The following is an 18,236-nucleotide window of genomic DNA, read 5'->3' as shown; positions in this document are numbered from 1 at the left end:
GTCCGACTCTTTGCAACCCCATGAATCGCAGCACGCCAGGCCTCCCTGTCCATCACCAACTCCCAGAGTTCACTCAAACTCACATCCATCAAGTCAGTAATGCCATCCAGCCATCTCATTCTCTGTTGTCCCCTTCTCCTCCTGCCCCCAATTCCTCCCAGCATCAGAGTCTTTTCCAATGAGTCAACTCTTCGCATGAGGTGGCTAAAGTACTGGAGTTTCAGCTTTAGCATCATTCCTTCCAAAGAAATCCCAGGGCTGATCTTCTTTAGAATGGACTGGTTGGATCTCCTTGCAGTCCAAGGGACTCTCAAGAGTCTTCTCCAACACCACAGTTCAAAAGCATCAATTCTTTGGCAAGATGGTAGGAGGGGAGAAATCATATTTAGAATCAAACCCCATACCCGCTAGAGACACTCAGAGGACTCAAACAAAACCTTGTGCACACCAGGACCCAGAGACCCCACAGAGACTGAACCAGAACTCTGTTTGAGTCTCCTGCGGAGGTGCAGGACTGCAGTGTCCTGCCACAGGGGCAGGGGATCTCGGGGCAGAGCTCTGGGTCACACAGCCTGTGGCATAAGCCCGCTTGGAGGAGGTCACCATTAACCCCACCAGAGAGTCGCGGAGCAAACAACCCACAAACTTCAGAACAATCATACCAAAGAAATTATCACACTGTTAAAAAAGTTCTAGGATCCACAACAGATTTCCCAACCTGGGGATCTGGCAGAGGGACTAAGAACCCCCAGGGAATTTGACTTTGGAGGCCAGTGGGATTTGATTACAGAACTTACACAGGACTGGGGAAACAGACTCTTGGAGGGCACAAACAAAACCTTGTGTGCACCGGGACCCAGGAGAAAGGAGCAATGACCCCACAGAGGCTGACCCAGACTTGCCTGTGAGTGTCCAGGCGTCTCCGGTGGAGGCGTGGGTCGGCGGTGGCCTGCTGCAGGGTCGGTGACACTGAATGAGACAGTGCAGCCACAGGAGCTTTTGAAAGAGGTTGTCATTTTCTTCACTACCTCCACCATAATTTGGTCTCAGGCCAAACAAGGGAACAGAGCCCTGCCCATCAACAGAAAATTGGATTAAAGATTTATTGAGCATGGCCCCACCCACCAGAACAAAACCCAGTTTCCCCACAGTCAGTCTCTTCCATCAGGAAGCGTCCATAAGCCTCTTATCCTTATCCTTCAGAGGGCAGACAGAATGAAAACCACAGTCACAGAAAACTAATCAAACTGATCACATGGACCACAGCCTTGTCTAACTCAATGAAACTATGAGCCATGCCATGTAGGGCCACTCAAGAGGGATGGGTCATGGTGAGGAGTTCTGACAAAATATGGCCCACTGGAGAAGGGAATGGCAAACCACTTCAGTATTCTTGCCTTGAGAACCCCATGAACAGTACAAAAAGGCAAAAAGATATGACACTGCAGCTGGCGTGCTGCAGTCCATGGTGTCACAAAGAGTCAGACACAGCTGAGTGACTGAACTGAACTGATTCCCATCCTTGTCAGCTTTCCGCTTTTTCAATTTGGGTCCCTTCCTTGCAGGGTCCTTTTTAGGCTTGGACTCTGGCATTGGAGGGGCAGGTTTAGTAGATAACCTTGCAGACCTTCTCTGTGGGTCATCCTTCACCTTGGCTTTATCTTCTTTAGCATCCCCTTCAGCCTTTTTCCTGGGCATAGTGGCGACGGCGGCGAGATGTAGGTATTGGACATCAGGATGCAGTGGTGCAGAGGTTCTGGTTGGCCCAAGGGTTGCTCTTGCCTGTTCTTCTAATTATAAGTTTTTATGCACCTAATATCAGAGCTTCAAAATAACCTTAAGCAAAACTAACAGAACTGAAGGGAGAAATTAGCAAACCCACAATCACAGTGAAAGATTTTAAGACTCTGCTCTTGATAACTGATTGAACTAGACACAAAAACTCAGTAAATATATAGAATATCTTTAAAATTCTATAGTCCAGGGATTGGTGAATTATGGTCTATGACCAAATCCCATGAATAAATTTTTATTGGAAAATATCTACATCCATTTGTTTATGTAATGTTTATGGCTTTCTATGGCTGTTTTCCTAGAACTGAGTAGATGGAACAGATCCAAATGGCTTGAAAAACCTAAAAATATTTACTACCTAGCCCTTCACAGGAAATTTTGTTAACTTCTTACTTTTCTAGAGTGTTCATGATTGCTTCTTGGAACATTTGTACGATAGGTGCTTTAAAATTGTTTTCAGATCATTCCAACATCTATGTCAATCTCAGTTTTGAAGTCTGTTGATCTTTTTTGCCTTGTGAGTTGAGATTTTCCTGATTTTTTAATATATCAAGTAATTTGTTATTGTCTCCTGGAATATTTTAACATTATGTAATGAGACTCTAGATCTTCTGTAAATTCTATGGAGAATACACACATATTTGTCTTAGGCAAAAGACTTGCTTAGGTTTGGGCTTCAAGTTTACTCTGCCTTCCACGGGTTGTCGTTCAAATGTAAATTCAGTTTTCAAAGCCCTTGCAGTCCCATCTGGATAGATCCTGATTATGTACCATTCAGAGGTCACCTGGACCCTGGCTGATTGTATATTAGTTCAGTTCTCAAAGCCGCAGATATACTGAACAGACCCAGGAACACACACCCCACTGGTGAACCCAGAATTTCATACATAACTTTATGGGATTTTCCTGTAAAATTAAGAAAGAGTGCCTCCTCTCTCCACAATCTCCTCAGTATTTTCCAGTTCCCTATGGTTTCCCCTTTTATTTTATGGCCAGAAACTGACCTCACTCTGTGTACTTCTGTGCCTGCTCCAATCTTTGGTCTACTGGCAGAAGACAGAAGCAATAGGGATTGGTCAAACTGGGGAGGAATGTTCCCCTTCCTCAGAGTTTTAGCTCCTGCTGGCTCTTGCCATGGCCTTTGCTGTTGTTGCCATGGCCAGGCTTCTGGGCTGGGGCTCAAGGAAATGGGGGGAAGAAATAAAACATAGAGAATCCACATTCTGTCTCTCTCTGGGTGTTGGGGGTTTCCTGATAATCAGACAGTACTAAAGTGCTTCCCTGGAGCTCTGTCTACATGCATCCCAGACTACATCCCAGGCGTACATGCAGGCTAATAATTAACAAAGGAACACAAACAGTAAACTCACATCTAGTGCACTGGCGCTTCAAGTCGTCTTCTCCATTTAGCTGCTACTAGTCTGTGGGGTATGGCAACCCACTCCAGTATTCTTGCCTGGAAAATCCCATGGATGGAAGAGCATGGTAGGCTACAGTCAATGGGGTCGCAAAGAGTCAGACACGACTGAGCGACTTTCTTTCTTTCACTTTTCAGTCTATGGGGTTGCCAAGAGTTGGACATGACTTAGTGACTGAGCACACACGCACATTCTCTTTCAGTCTTCCTATAGATGCTCTATGCATTCTGTCTAGGTTTATACTAACATTCAGTGCAGGGACAGAATGGAGTGTGCTTGCTCGATCCTTACCCAAAACAAGAGCTACAATAGCAAAGATTAAAGAGAGGATATCACCACAGATTTTATAGATGTGAAATTAGACATACTACTTTAAATAATTTATGCAAATAAATTTGACAATTTAGATGAAATAGACAAACTGCTTAAGAGAAAACTTACCAAAAGTAACACAAAAGGAAATGGAATCTCTGAATAGCTTTATATATATTTTACCTGAAGTATAATTTACTTTCAACATTATATTAGTTTCAAGTGTACAATATAGTGATTCCATATTTTCATTCATTACAAAATGATTACCACTATAAGTCTAATTACCATCTGTCACCAAAGTAGTCCAATATTATCAGCTGTGTTCCTTACGCTGTACATCACATGCCCATGATTTATTTATTTTATAACTGGAAGTCTGTATCTCTCTTAGAACCCTTGCCCTATTTTGCCCATCTCCCCACTCCTTCCCTCTGGCAACTACTAGTTTGTTCTCTGTAGCTTATGAGTCTGTTCTGTTTTATATTTGTTCAATTGTCTTGCTTTATAGAGTCCACATAAGTGAAATCATACAGTATTGGCCTTTCGCTGTCTGACATTTCATTTACATAATACCTTCTAGGTCCTTCCATGTTGTCACAAATGGCAAAATTTCATTCTTTTTATGGCTGAGTAATCTACAGTCCATGGGGCCGCAAAGAGTTGGACATGACTAGTGCTCTTGCCTGGAGAATCCCATGGATGGAGGAGCCTGGTGGGCTGTAGTCCATGGGGTCACAGGGTCGGACACGACTGAGCGACTTCACTTTCTTTTTTTTTTTTAATTTAATTTTATTTTTAAACTTTACAATATTGTATTAGTTTTGCCAAATATCGAAATGAATCCGCCCCAGGTATACCTGTGTTCCCCATCCTGAACCCTCCTCCCTCGCCAACCCTCCCTCTGGGTCGTCCCAGTGCATCAGCCCCAAGCATCCAGTATCGTGCATCGAACCTGGACTGGCGACTCGTTTCATAGATGATATTATATATGTTTCAATGCCATTCTCCCAAATCTCCCCACCCTCTCCCTCTCCCACAGAGTCCATAAGACTGATCTATACATCAGTGTCTCTTTTGCTGTCTTGTACACAGGGTTATTGTTACCATCTTTCTAAATTCCATATATATGTGTTAGTATACTGTATTGGTGTTTTTCTTTCTGGCTTACTTCACTCTGTATAATAGGCTCCAGTTTCATCCATCTCATTAGAACTGATTCAAATGTATTCTTTTTAATGGCTGAGTAATACTCCATTGTGTATATGTACCACAGCTTTCTTATCCGTTCATCTGCTGATGGGCATCTAGGTTGCTTCCATGTCCTGGCTATTATAAACAGTGCTGCGATGAACATTGGGGTACACGTGTCTCTTTCTCTTCTGGTTTCCTCAGTGTATGCCCAGCAGTGGGATTGCTGGATCATAAGGCAGTTCTATTTCCAGTTTTTTAAGGAATCTCCACACTGTTCTCCATAGTGGCTGTACTAGTTTGCATTCCCACCAACAGTGTAAGAGGGTTCCCTTTTCTCCACACCCTCTCCAGCATTTATTGCTTGTAGACTTTTGGATCGCAGCCATTCTGACTGGCGTGAAATGGTACCTCATAGTGGTTTTGATTTGCATTTCTCTGATAATGAGTGATGTTGAGCATCTTTTCATGTGTTTGTTAGCCGTTTGTATGTCTTCTTTGGAGAAATGTCTTTCGCTTTTCACTTTCATGCATTGGAGAAGGAAATGGCAACCCACTCCAGTGTTCTTGCCTGGAGAATCCCAGGGATGGGGGAGCCCAGTGGGCTGCTGTCTAAGGGGTTGCACAGAGTCGAACACAACTGAAGCGACTTAGCAGCAGCAGCAGCAGCCCAGTGATTATTGATTAGTCATCTTTTGAAGATCTTTTCATATGCTGTTAGCTATCTGTATGTCTCCTTTGGAAATATGTCTGTTCAGAGCCTCTGCCCACTTTTAAATTAGGTTTTTATTGTTGTTGAGTTGTGTGAGGTTATTTTCTTAATATATTTTGGGTATTAACCCCTTATCAGACATATCATTTGGAAATATTTTTTCCCATTCAGTAGGTTGCCATTTTGTTTTGTTGACAGTTTCCTTCATATACAAAAGCTTTTTGGTTTGATGTAATCCTATTTGTTTAATTTTGCTTTTGTTGCCATTGCCTGAGGAGACATATCAAAAAATATTGCTAAGACTGATTTCAAAGAGCATACTACCTATATAATCTTCCAGAAATTTTATGGTTTCAGGTCTTATATTTAAGTCTTTAATCTATTTTGATTTTTTTTTTTTCAGAAGAAGAACCAGTCATTCTGTTAGCACTTGGCTCTCAAATACATTAAATTCAAAATTGCTTCTATGTAAAATGAAGCTCTCTGTCTCACTTTGTTTTGCTTTGTTGGGATATAGTTGCCTTACAGTGTTGTATTAGTTTCTGCTGTACAATGAAGCAAATCAGCCAAATGTACACGTATATCCCCTCCGACTTGGACCTCCCTCCCAACCCCACATCTCACCCATCTATCTGTAATCTAGAAAAATGGTACAGATGCACCTATTTGCAGGGCAGGAATAGAGAGGCAGGTGTAGAATTAATAGAGAAGCAGAATTAATTTTTTATATATGATGAAAGTGGTCTAGTTCCATTCTCCAACATGAAGTTGTCCAGTTTTCCCACCATTTATTGAAGAGACTGTATTTTCTCCATTTTACATTCTTGCTCCCTGTGTTGTAGCTTGTGTGCCTGCCTGCTAAGTCACTTCAGTCGTGTCCAACTCTTGCATTGGCCATATAAGCGCAGGTTCATTTCTGGACTCTATTCTGTTTCACTGATCTGTGTGTCTGTTTTTGTGCCATCCCATATTTTTTGATAACTATAGCTTGGTTGTATAGTTTGAAATCAGGAAGTGTGATACTTGCAGCTTTATTCTTCTTTCTCAAGATTGCTTTGGCTATTTAGGGTCTGTTTGAGTTATATACAAATTTTAGGATTATTTCATCTAGATCTGTTGAAATACGCTTTTGGTATCTGGATAGGAATTGCATTGCATCTATTGATGTGTTGGGTAGTATGATCATTTTAATAATATAGTGCTTCCAATGCATGAATCTCATATCTTTCCATCTGTTTGTGTCATCTTCAATTTCTTTCATCAATGTCTTATAGCTTTCTGAGTACATGTGTTTACCACTCTGGGTAGGTATCTTGTTCTTTTTAATACAATTGTAAATGGAATTATTTTTTTTACTTTCTCCTTCTGATAGTTCATTATTAGTATAGAAATGTGACAGATTTCTGTATGTTAATTTTGTATGCTGCAACTTCACTGAAGTAATGTATTATTTCTAATTGCTTTGGTGGAGTCTTCAGGGTTTTCTACATATCTTCATCTGCAAACAGTGATAATTTTATTTCTTTTTTCGAATTTGGATGCCTTTTATGTCTTTTTCTTCTATGATTGCTGTGGCTAGCATTTATTAGTTAAATAAAAGTGGCAAGAGTGGGCTTCCTTGCCTTGATCCTGACCTTAGAGGAAATGCTTTCAGTTTTTTACAATTAAGTATGGTTGTTCTTGGAGAAGGCAGTGGCCACCCCACTCCAGTACTCTTGCCTGGAAAATCCCATGGATGGAGGAGCCTGGTAGGCTGCCGTCCATGGGGTCGCTAAGAGTTGGACACAACTGAGCGACTTCTTTCACTTTCCTGCACTGGAGAAGGAAATGGCAACCCACTCCAGTGTTCTTGCCTAGAGAATCCCAGGGACGGGGGAGCCTGGTGGGCTGCCATCTCTGGGGTCGCACAGAGTCAGACACGACTGAAGCGACTTAGCAGCAGCAGCAGCATGATTGTTCTATGGGTTTGTCATAAATGGCATCTATTGTGTTGAGATATGTTTCCTCTATACCACTGGATTGAGAGTTTATCATAAGTGGGTATTGAATTTTGTCAAAAGACTTTTCTGCATCTATTGAAATAATCATATACTTTTATCATTTTGTTAATTGGTGTATCATGTTGAGTGATTTGTGGGTATTGAGTCATCCTTGCATCATTGGACTAAATCCCACTTGATCATGGTGTATTATTTTAATGTAGTATTGAATTCAGCTTCCTAATCTTTTGTTAAAGATTTTTGCATCTATGTTTATTAGGAATGTTTCCCTGTAATTTTCTTTTCTTTCTTTCTTTTTTTAAGTGTCTTTGTCAGATTTTAGTATTTTATGAATACTATATCCCCTTATATTTATCCCTTTATTATTATATAATGTCCTTCTTTGTCTTTTATTATAGGCTTTATATTAAAGTCTACTTTGTCTGAAATGAATATTGCTATTCCAACCTTCCATTCATTTCTAATTGCATGGAATATCTTTTTCCAAGTCCTCACTTTCAGTCTCTGTGTGTCTTTAGATGTGAAGACAGCCTCTTGCAGGCAGCATATAGGCGGGTCTTGTCTTTTTTATACATTCAGCCATCCTTGTCTTTCGATTGGAGCATTCAGTCCATTTACATTCACAGTGATTATTGTTAGCCATGTACTTATTGCCATCTTGCTAATTATTTTCTGGTAGTTTTGTAGCTCTTTTCTGTACTTTTCTTCTCTTGATCTCTTCCTTGGTGATTTGATGATTGTCTTTAGTGTTAGTTTTGGGTTCCTTTCTCTTTACTTTTGTGTATCTGTTAAAGGTTTTTGACTTGTGGTTACCATAAAGTTCCTAAATATTGACATATATATAAGCTGATAGTCCTTAACTTTGAGTGCATTCTAAAAGCACCATAAATCTTTACTCTACCACCACATCTTACGTTTTTGATGTCTTATTTTACATCTTTAGCTTTGAGTACCCCTTAACTACTTATTGTAGTTATAGCTGACTTTACTGCTTTTGTCATCTAACCTTCATACTGGCTTTTTGAGTGGCTAGTCCACTCCCTTTCCTATTTTTTTACCTTTACCAGGAGTTCTTTTTTTCATATATATATATATTTTTCTTTTTTCTATTATGGCATTTTCTTTTTTACTTAAAAAAGGCCCTTTAACAAATTATAGTTTAAAATACAATTTACCAAAATTAATACCAACTTACAAAAAGAAGTAGAGTATTGGAGTAGTTTTATATTTATTAATTAATTGAATTTATTATAAAAAACTCCCAGAGAAAACCTCAGCATAAGATGATTTCATTAGTAAATTCTATTAAACATTTAAGAAAGAAATAATATCAATCTTACACAAACTTTTTCAGAACACAAAGGCTAAAGGCACAGTTCCAACTTGTTTTATGAAACCAGCATAACCCTAATGCCAAAGACCTTATATGAATATAAATCAAATTAAACTATACATAAATAAATCATGAAAAACTATGGTTTAATCCCAGGAATACAAAGTTTGTTAACAATTCAAAGACCAATCAGTATAATCCACCATATCCAGGTAGTAAAGAAAAAAAAAAGACTGTCTCAATTGATGCAAAGAAAGCATCTGACAACATTCAATACCCATTCATTATGAAAAAAAAAATGTTTGTAACCCTCAGCATATGAGGAGGAACAAAGGAGAATTTGCTTAATTTTATTGTATGTATCTGTAAAAAATTTACAACTACTTAATTCTTAATAGTAAAACACTATACATATTTTCCCTAATATTGGAAAGAAAGTACGTTTCTCTGCTCTTGCCACTTCTATTGTATTGGAGGTCTTTGTCAGTTCAATAAGGGAAGAAAAATAAACACAAGGCACATAAGCTGAAAAGGAAGAACGTATATATACCCTTATTCTTGGATGGCATGATCATTTGTACAGAAAAAACTAGGAATCAACTACAAAAAACAACCCAGATCTAATTTATGAGTTTAACTCTGATTCTCAAAAACTAATGTGTGAGTTTAACTAAGTCATACTAACATACTAACAGCAAATACTGAGAAAGTGAATTTAAAAATAGTCTAATTTACAATACCATCAAAAGCATAAAATTTTGGAATAAATTTCATAAAAGACATGTAAGCCCTCTACAGTGAAAACAACTAAACATTGCAAAAATAATTTAAAGACCTAAATAAATGGAGATATAGACTACATTTATGGATTTAAATTCAATATTGCTAAGATATTAATTCTCCCCACAATGATCTTCCTACAACTCAATGTAAATAGGCTTCTTATAGAAATTGGCTGCTGCTGCTGCTAAGTCGCTTCAATTGTGTCCAACTCTGTGCGACCCCATAGATGGCAGCCCACCAGGCTCCCCCGTCCCTGGGATTCTCCAGGCAAGAACACTGGAGTGGGTTGCCATTTCCTTCTCCAATGCATGAAAGTGAAAAGTGAAAGTGAAGTCGCTCAGTCGTGTCCGACTCTTAGCGACCCCATGGACTGCAGCCCACCAGGCTCCTCCATCCATGGGATTTTCCAGGCAAGAGTACTGGGGTGGGCTGCCATTGCCTTCTCCAATAGAAATTGGCAGGACAATTCTAAAATGTATATGGAAAATACAAGGATTTGCAATAGACAAAGCTGGAGCACTTACACTAACTTCAGTTTATTACAAAATTATAGGAATTATGACAGTATGGTGGACTTCTCTGGTGGTACAGTGGATAAGAATCCGTCTGCCAATGCAGGGGACATGGGTTCAATCCCTGGTCCAAGAAGATCCCACATGTTGCTGAGCAACTAAGCCTGTGTGCCACAACTACTGAGCCTGCCAGCTGCAGCTACTGAAGTGTGTGCACTTAGAGCCTTTACTCTGCAACAGGAGAAGCCACTGCAGTGAGAAGCCCGTGAACCACAACGAAAAGTAGCCCCTGCTCATGGCAATGAGAGAAAGCCCAGGCACAGTGACAAAGATCCAGCACAGCCAAAAATTATTAAATAAATACATACATAAATAAAGATAAATAAATAAGCTATGTGTTCCATTAAATAAAAAGACAGTATGGTATCTCCATAAGAGTAGACAAATAGATCCATACAATAGACTAGAAAGTCTAGAAATATACCAACAGCTAATGATCAACTGGTTTTGACAAAGGGATTAGATAAAGTCAATGCAGGAAGGCAAGTCTTTACAACAAATATTACTGAAACTACTCACACCCCTCCCTCATACTACACAAAAATTAATCTGAGATGGCTCATTGACCTAAACATCAAAATGAAATTACCAACTGTTTAGAAGAAAATACAGAATATCTTATGATTTAGGGCTAGATGAGCAATAACCATGCAAAAAAACCACACAAAAATTAACAAATTAGGTTTCATCCAAATTAAAACTTCTGTTCATTAAAAGACACCATTAAGAAAACACATAGTTAAGACTTTTATTAAGAATATATAATAAACTCATACAATTTGATAACAAAAATGAAGACAATTTTTCTAGTGGACAAGATGTGAAAAGACACTTCACAATGGTAGTCATACCTATGGCCAGTAAACCCATGAAAAGTACTCAATATCATTATTCACCAGTCAAGTGAATACTGAAGCCACAAAGAGATACTACTCTACGTCCATTACAATGGTTCAAAAGTTAAAAGACTGACAGTACCAAATATTAGCAAAACTGTATAGAACTCTCATACACTCTTGATGAGAATTCAAAATGATGCAAATATCTTGGAAAAACATTTGGGCCATTCTTATAAAGTTAAACAGGCTGTTTGAATTTCTACTCTTATTTATTGCAAGAAAAGTGAAAACACTGGCTACAAAAAGACTTGTATAAGAATGTTAATCACAGCTCTATTTTTGATAGACAAAAACTGGAAACAGTCCAATGTCCATCAACAGGTGAATGAATAAACAAAGTGCAGTATAACTATAAAATGGAATAAAACCCAGCAAAAAAAGCAATAAAAGAAGTACATACTATTTCTTTCCATTAATGTGAAGTTTTAGAAAGTCATAACTAATCTATGTGAAAAGTGTTTATTATATAATTTGTATGAAATTCTGGAAAGGTAAAATTAAAATATGGTAAGAAGAAGAAGGAGAGGGAGGGGAAGGGAAAAGGGAGGGAGAGGAAGGAAGGGCTTCCCTCATAGCTCAGTTGGTAAAGAATCTGCCTGCAGTGCAGGAGATCCTGGTTCAATTCCTGGGTTGGGAAGATCCCCTGGAAAAGGGAAGGGCTACTCACTCCAGTTTTCTGGCCTGGAGAATTCCATGGACTATAGTCCATGGAGTCATAAAGAGTTGGACACGGCTGAGTGACTTTAACTTCACTTCAAGGAGAAGGAAAGCGGTGGCCTCTTTGAGGGGCAACTGACACGGAAAGATTACTTGGGGTCTAAGGGGACTCCTGGGATGCTGGAAATCTTGATAGTCTGTGGTTCATCTTCCAGGGGGCTGGAAACATTCTATATCTTAATAGGAGAATATTCATTTTAAGTTGTACATTTAAGATTTATACATTTCAACATGCCTTTAAGAATGTTTAAAATTACTATAATTGAAGGGGGTAGAGAGAGGCAGAGATGGCACAAGAATGCTGAGAGTTGCTGTGTGATGGAAGTATGAAGGTTCATTATATTATGGTGATTATTTTGTATATGTTTGAGATTTTTCATGATAAAAAATTTAAATCAATAAATAAACATAAGAAACTCACTGGCAACAGTTGTCAACTCATGGCCAATCTATTTTATTTTCAACCCCCTTCAACTTCCTTTCCTTCCAGTATGATTCTGCGGCAAATCCATACTGAACCCCTGCTCTGTTGCCAGTGTCTACACTGGGGTCCGCATAAACAGCAACAGAAAGGGCAGACCAAGTCCTGCTGTCAAGGTATTCAGAAAGAGGCCAGGTAACCCATGAATGAATAAAGCAATTTCAGATAGTGAGGTTACTGTGACAATAGAAACCAGTAATGGCAGAGAGTGACTTGGTGGGTGGTCCAGAAGCAGCTCTTTATTGGGGTGGTCAAAGAATGCCTTTCTGAGAGAGTGATGTCTGAGACAAGATTGAATGAGGAGGAAAAGTAGCTGTGGGAAGGATCCTCATTCAAAGCCAAGGGCCTGAGTGGATCTGAGCAGCCCATGTTAAGTGATAGAGAGAAGGCTGGCATGGCAGGAGCAGTAGTGAGTCCCTGGTAGCTCAGCTGGTAAAGAATCCACCAGAAATGCAGGAGACTGGTTTGATTCCTGGGTCAGGAAGATACACTGGAGAAGGCATAGGCTACCCACTCCAGTATTCAAGGGCTTCCCTGATGGCTCAGATGGTAAAGAATCCGCCTGCAGTGTAGGAGACCTGGGTTTGATCCCTGGGTTGGGAAGATCCCCTGGAGGAGGGCATGGGAACCCACTCCAGTATTCTGGCCTGGAGAATCCCATGGTCAGAGGAACCTGGTGGGTAGGTGGGCTACAGTCCATGGAGTCGCAGAGTCAGACACGACTGAGCACCTAAGCACAGCACAGGTGAGACAAGGTGAGGTCTGAGGTGGGACACTGATCAGCCACGTGGGCCCTGGAGAGGATGCCAGGAGCTTGTGTTCCAAGTGCAATGAGGAGCTTGCAGAGGACGCTCCAGGTCCCCCCAAATGATTTACAGTTTAAGAAGGTCACTTTGCCCAGTGAAGAATGGACTGGGAGAAAGGAAGCAGGAAAAGAATGTTGGGGGCCAAGGTAGGGGTGCAAGCAAAAGAAGGGAGGGTGGCCAAGGTGTGGGGAGAAGTGTGTAGTATTGGGATTTGTGAAGCGTGGGGAGCCCTATAGGGGGTGGGAAGAGGAAGCAGGTTCTTGGTGGGGCTGAGAAGGAAGGAGACTGGGCGGGAGGGCCGGTTGTGGGGGGAAGGCAAGGGTGCCTTCTGGGCCCCATGACACCTGAGAAGACAAGTTGTGATGCAAGTAAAGGTCCTGCCTGAAGGATTGGGATACAGGAGTGCAGTGCTCAGAGCAGACAGAAGAGGGACAGCTGAAAGAAAGTGCAATGGGGGCCAGAAGAATGTGCGCACGTGCACATATGGCACAGTTCTCTTCTTCTGCTTTACTGGCTGGTGAAAGAGACGAAGGGACACTGACCCAGGGGGAGGGGTTGGATCACTGGGTCAGGAAGATCCCCTAGAGAAGGGAATGGCAACCGACTCCAGTACTCTTACCTGGAGAACCCTACAGACAGAGGGGCCTGAAGGGCTATAGTCCCTGGAGTCGCAGAGTCGGATACCACTGAGCGACCAAGCACGGAGCATTAAACAGATAAGAGAATCTAGAAGTAGCTGCAACTTTATTTTTAAAAACTCATACAGAGAAACTGTCATTTCACCTATGCCATGGGGTTGTGAAGATTACATGAGTTGACATAAATAAGATGCTTTAAAAAGTGCCTGGCACATATTCAGTGTTCACTGCATATTTTTTTAAGCTTCAATTCCAGAAGAAAAAGACTAGTGAGGAATCTTTGCATATCTGGGATCTTTGTCCATCTGGAAAAAAATTCAGTTACATGCTCTACCTCATACTTAAGTGAAAATATATCTCATATGGATTAAAGATGTACATGGAAGAAATCAATCTAGACAAGTATGAGAAAAACATTTGGATGAATAGTCAGTTGTCTAGCTTCAGCATAATAAGGTAACCAAAACAAGACCAGGAGCTGAATGTGGCTCAGATCATGAACTCCTTATTGCCAAATTCAGACTGAAATTGAAGAAAGTAGGGAAAACCACTAGACCATTCAGGTATGACCTAAATCAAATCCCTTATAATTATACAGTGGAAGTGAGAAATAGATTTAAGGGCCTAGATCTGATAGATAGAGTGCCTGATGAACTATGGAATGAGGTTCATGACATTGTACAGGAGACAGGGATCAAGACCATCCCCATGGAAAAGAAATGCAAAAAAGCAAAATGGCTGTCTGAGGAGGCCTTAGAAATAGCTGTGAAAAGAAGAGAAGTGAAAAGCAAAGGAGAAAAGGAAAGATATAAACATCTGAATGCAGAGTTCCAAAGAAAAGCAAGAAGAGATAAGAAAGCCTTCCTCAGCGATCAATGCAAAGAAATAGAGGAAAACAACAGAATGGGAAGGACTAGAGATCTCTTCAAGAAAATTAGAGATACCAAGGGGACATTTCATGCAAAGATGAGCTCGATAAAGGACAGAAAGAGTATGAACCTAACAGAAGCAGGAGATATTAAGAAGAGGTGGCAAGAATACACAGAATAACTGTACAAAAAACATCTTCACAACCCAGATAATCACGATGGTGTGATCACTCACCTAGAGCCAGACATTCTGGAATGTGAAGTCAAGTGGGCCTTAGAAAGCATCATTATGGAGGTGATGGAATTCCAGTTGAGCTATTTCAAATCCTGAAAGATGATGCTGTGAAAGTGCTGCACTCAAATGCCAGCAAATTTGGAAAACTCAGCAGTGGCCACAGGACTGGAAAAGGTCAGTTTTCATTCCAATCTCAAAGAAAGGCAATGCCAAAGAATGCTCAAACTACTGCACAATTGCACTCATCTCACATACTAGTAAAGTAATGCTCAAAAATCTCCAAGCCAGGCTTCAGCAATACGTGAACCGTGAACTTCCTGATGTTCAAGCTGGTTTTAAAAAAGGCAGAGGAACCAGAGATCAAATTGCCAACATCTGCTGGATCACGGAAAAAGCAAGAGAGTTCCAGAAAAACATCTATTTCTGCTTTATTGACTATGTCAGAGCCTTTGACTGTGTGGATCACAATAAACTGGAAAATTCTTCAAGAGATGGGAATACCAGACCACCTGACCTGCCTCTTGAGAAATCTGTATGCAGGTCAGGAAGCAACAGTTAGAACTGGACATGGAACAACAGACTGGTTCCAAATAGGAAAAGGAGTACGTCAAGGCTGTATATTGTCACCCTGCTTATTTAACTTATATGCAGAGTACATCATGAGAAACGCTGGACTGGAAGAAACACAAACTGGAATCAAGATTTCCGGGAGAAATATCAGTAACCTCAGATATGCAGATGACACCACCCTTATGGCAGAAAGTGAAGAGGAACTCAAAAGCCTCTTGATGAAAGTAAAAGTGAAAAAGTTGGCTTAAAGCTCAACATTCAGAAAACGAAGATCATGGCATCTGGTCCCATCACTTCATGGGAAATAGATGGGGAAACAGTGGAAACAGTGTCAGACTTTATCTTTTTGGGCTCCAAAGTCACTGCAGATAGTGACTGCAGCCATGACATTAAAAGACGCTTACTCCTTGGAAGGAAAGTTATGACCAACCTAGATAGCATATTCAAAAGCAGAGACATTACTTTGCCAACAAAGGTTCATCTAGTCAAGGCTATGGTTTTTCCTGTGGTCATGTATGGATGTGAGAGTTGGACTGTGAAGAAGGCTGAGCGCCGAAGAATTGATGCCTTTGAACTGTGGTGTTGGAGAAGACTCTTGAGAGTCCCTTGGACTGCAAGGAGATCCAACCAGTCCATTTTGAAGGAGATCAGCCCTGGGATTTCTTTGGAAGGAATGATGCTGAAGCTGAAACTCCAGTACTTTGGCCACCTCATGCGAAGAGTTGACTCATTGGAAAAGACTCTGATGCTGGGAGGGATTGGGGGCAGGAGGAGAAGGGGATGACAGAAGATGAGATGGCTGGATGGCATCAGTGACTCGATGGACGTGGTCTGAGTGAACTCCGGGAGTTGGTGATGGACAGGGAGGCCTGGCGTGCTGTGATTCGTGGATTCGCAAAGAGTCGAACACAACTGAGTGACTAAACTGAACTGAACTGAATACATACTGTTGGAGAAGGAAATGGCAACTCACTCCAGTATTCTTGCCTGGAGAATCCCATGGACAGAGGAACCTATCAAGCTACAGTCCATGGGGTCGTAGAGAGTCGGACACGACTGAGCGACTTCACTTTCACTTTAAAGCTATATAGAAAACCCAGACTGACTCATGAAGAGTCTAACCACATATAAAATCTTGGGGGGCAAAATGCTATAAACATTTCAAGGATAAAAGTTAAGTAAGGAGCTGGATATTGCACGTGCAGATGGCATCACCTGGAATTTGAGAAGCTGCATGAGGGTATTGGAGCCCTGACAATAGGCAAGAACAAACTAAGAGGGGAGAATTCCAGGAATGTATTCCACATAGCCAGCCAAAAAAAGCTTTAAGGTTAAAAATAAAGCAAAACCTGTTACCACTAACCTTAAGAAGATAAACATTGTGAATGATGAAAAAGTTAACAGAGTGAATAAAGCTTTTATAGATATACAAAAGGAACTGGCAAACTTCTCAAAAGGCCTTTCCCTTGAACCCCTACAGAAACAACTGATATCTCAACAGTGTCATGAAAACGTACCAGTTAATGTTGATAAAGCTACAAGATTAATGGCTCACTTGTAATACACTGATGATGCATCAAATTCCCCAAAAAGACCAATAAATTTAATCTTTTATACAAGAAAAAAAAAGTTAAGTAAGGAAACATTGCATCATAAATGACAAGCAGAGGCTGAATTTCACCAAAATACAAAGATTCCCAGAAATTGATAAACAACTCAATGAAGATTACTTTTCACAAAAGAAAATGCAAACCATCAAGAAATAAATGAAAAGAGGTTTTATCTCAGTGGTATTTAAGTAAGCTAATGACCTTCACCTTTTCACCTATCCAATTTGACCCAGCTTTCTCAGATATTGATGCTGGGAGTGTGAATTGCTACAACCTCTCTTGGATGATCTGCTGCTGCTGCTGCTAAGTCGCTTCAGTCATGTCCGACTCTGTGCGACCCCACAGACGGCAGCCCATGAGGCTCCCCTGTCCCTGAGATTCTCCAGGCAAGAACACTGGAGTGGGTTGCCATTGCCTTCTCCAGTGCAGGAAAGTAAAAAGTGAAATCGAAGTCACTGAGTCTTGTCCGACTCTTAGGGACCCCATGGACTGCGGCCCACCAGGCTCCTCCATCCATGGGATTTTCCAGGCAAGAGTACTGGAGTGGGGTACCATTGCTAGGGAATTAAAATATGGATATCATTCCACTCAGTAATTTCTCTTTTAGGAATTCAGACAAAGGAAATAAAAAGCATTAGCATATACAAAATGGCAACCCACTGAATGTTCATTGGAAGGACTGATGCTGAAGTTGCAATATTGTGGCCATCTAATATGAACAGCCAACTCATTGGAAAAGACCTTGATGTTGGGAAAGACTGAAGGCAGGAGGAGAAGGGGATGCAAGAGGATGAGATGGTTGGATGGTATCAACGACTCAATGGACATGAACTTGGGCAAACTCTGGGAGATGGTGAAGGACAGGGAGCCCTGGTGTGCTGCAGTCCATGCGGTTGCAAAGAGTCGGACACAACTTGGTGACAACATTTATAAACTTCAGTTCAGTTCAGTTCAGTTCAGTCGCTCAGTCGTGTCCAACTCTCTGCAACCCCATGAATCGCAGCACGCCAGGCCTCCCTGTCTATCACCATCTCCTGGAGTTCACTCAAACTCACATTTATCACTCATCAGCCATGCATCCTCAGGCAAACAACTTACCCTTTCACTGCCTCAGTTTCTTTATTCACTGAATGGTATGGTATGGCATGGCATGCTCAGTCGTGTCTGACTCTTTTCGATCCCATGGACTGTAGCCCTCCAGGCTCCTCTGAGTCGGTGATGCCATCCAGCCATCTCATCCTCTGTCATCCCCTTTTCTTCCTGACCCGAATCCCTCCCAGCATCAGAGTCTTTTCC

General features: G+C 40.9%; 1 pseudogene; it reads left to right on the top strand.

The window, feature by feature from the left end:
- The first annotated feature begins 14,029 nt into the window (after window positions 1-14,029).
- On the top strand, window positions 14,030-17,005 carry LOC100294926 (ribosomal biogenesis factor-like; annotated as a pseudogene).
- The last annotated feature ends 1,231 nt before the right edge of the window (window positions 17,006-18,236 follow it).

Source organism: Bos taurus, chromosome 24, assembly GCF_002263795.3.
Source record: "Bos taurus isolate L1 Dominette 01449 registration number 42190680 breed Hereford chromosome 24, ARS-UCD2.0, whole genome shotgun sequence".
Taxonomy (NCBI): domain Eukaryota; kingdom Metazoa; phylum Chordata; class Mammalia; order Artiodactyla; family Bovidae; genus Bos; species Bos taurus.
The sequence above is the reverse complement of the archived record's forward strand: the minus strand, read 5'-3'. Positions and strand labels throughout refer to the sequence as shown.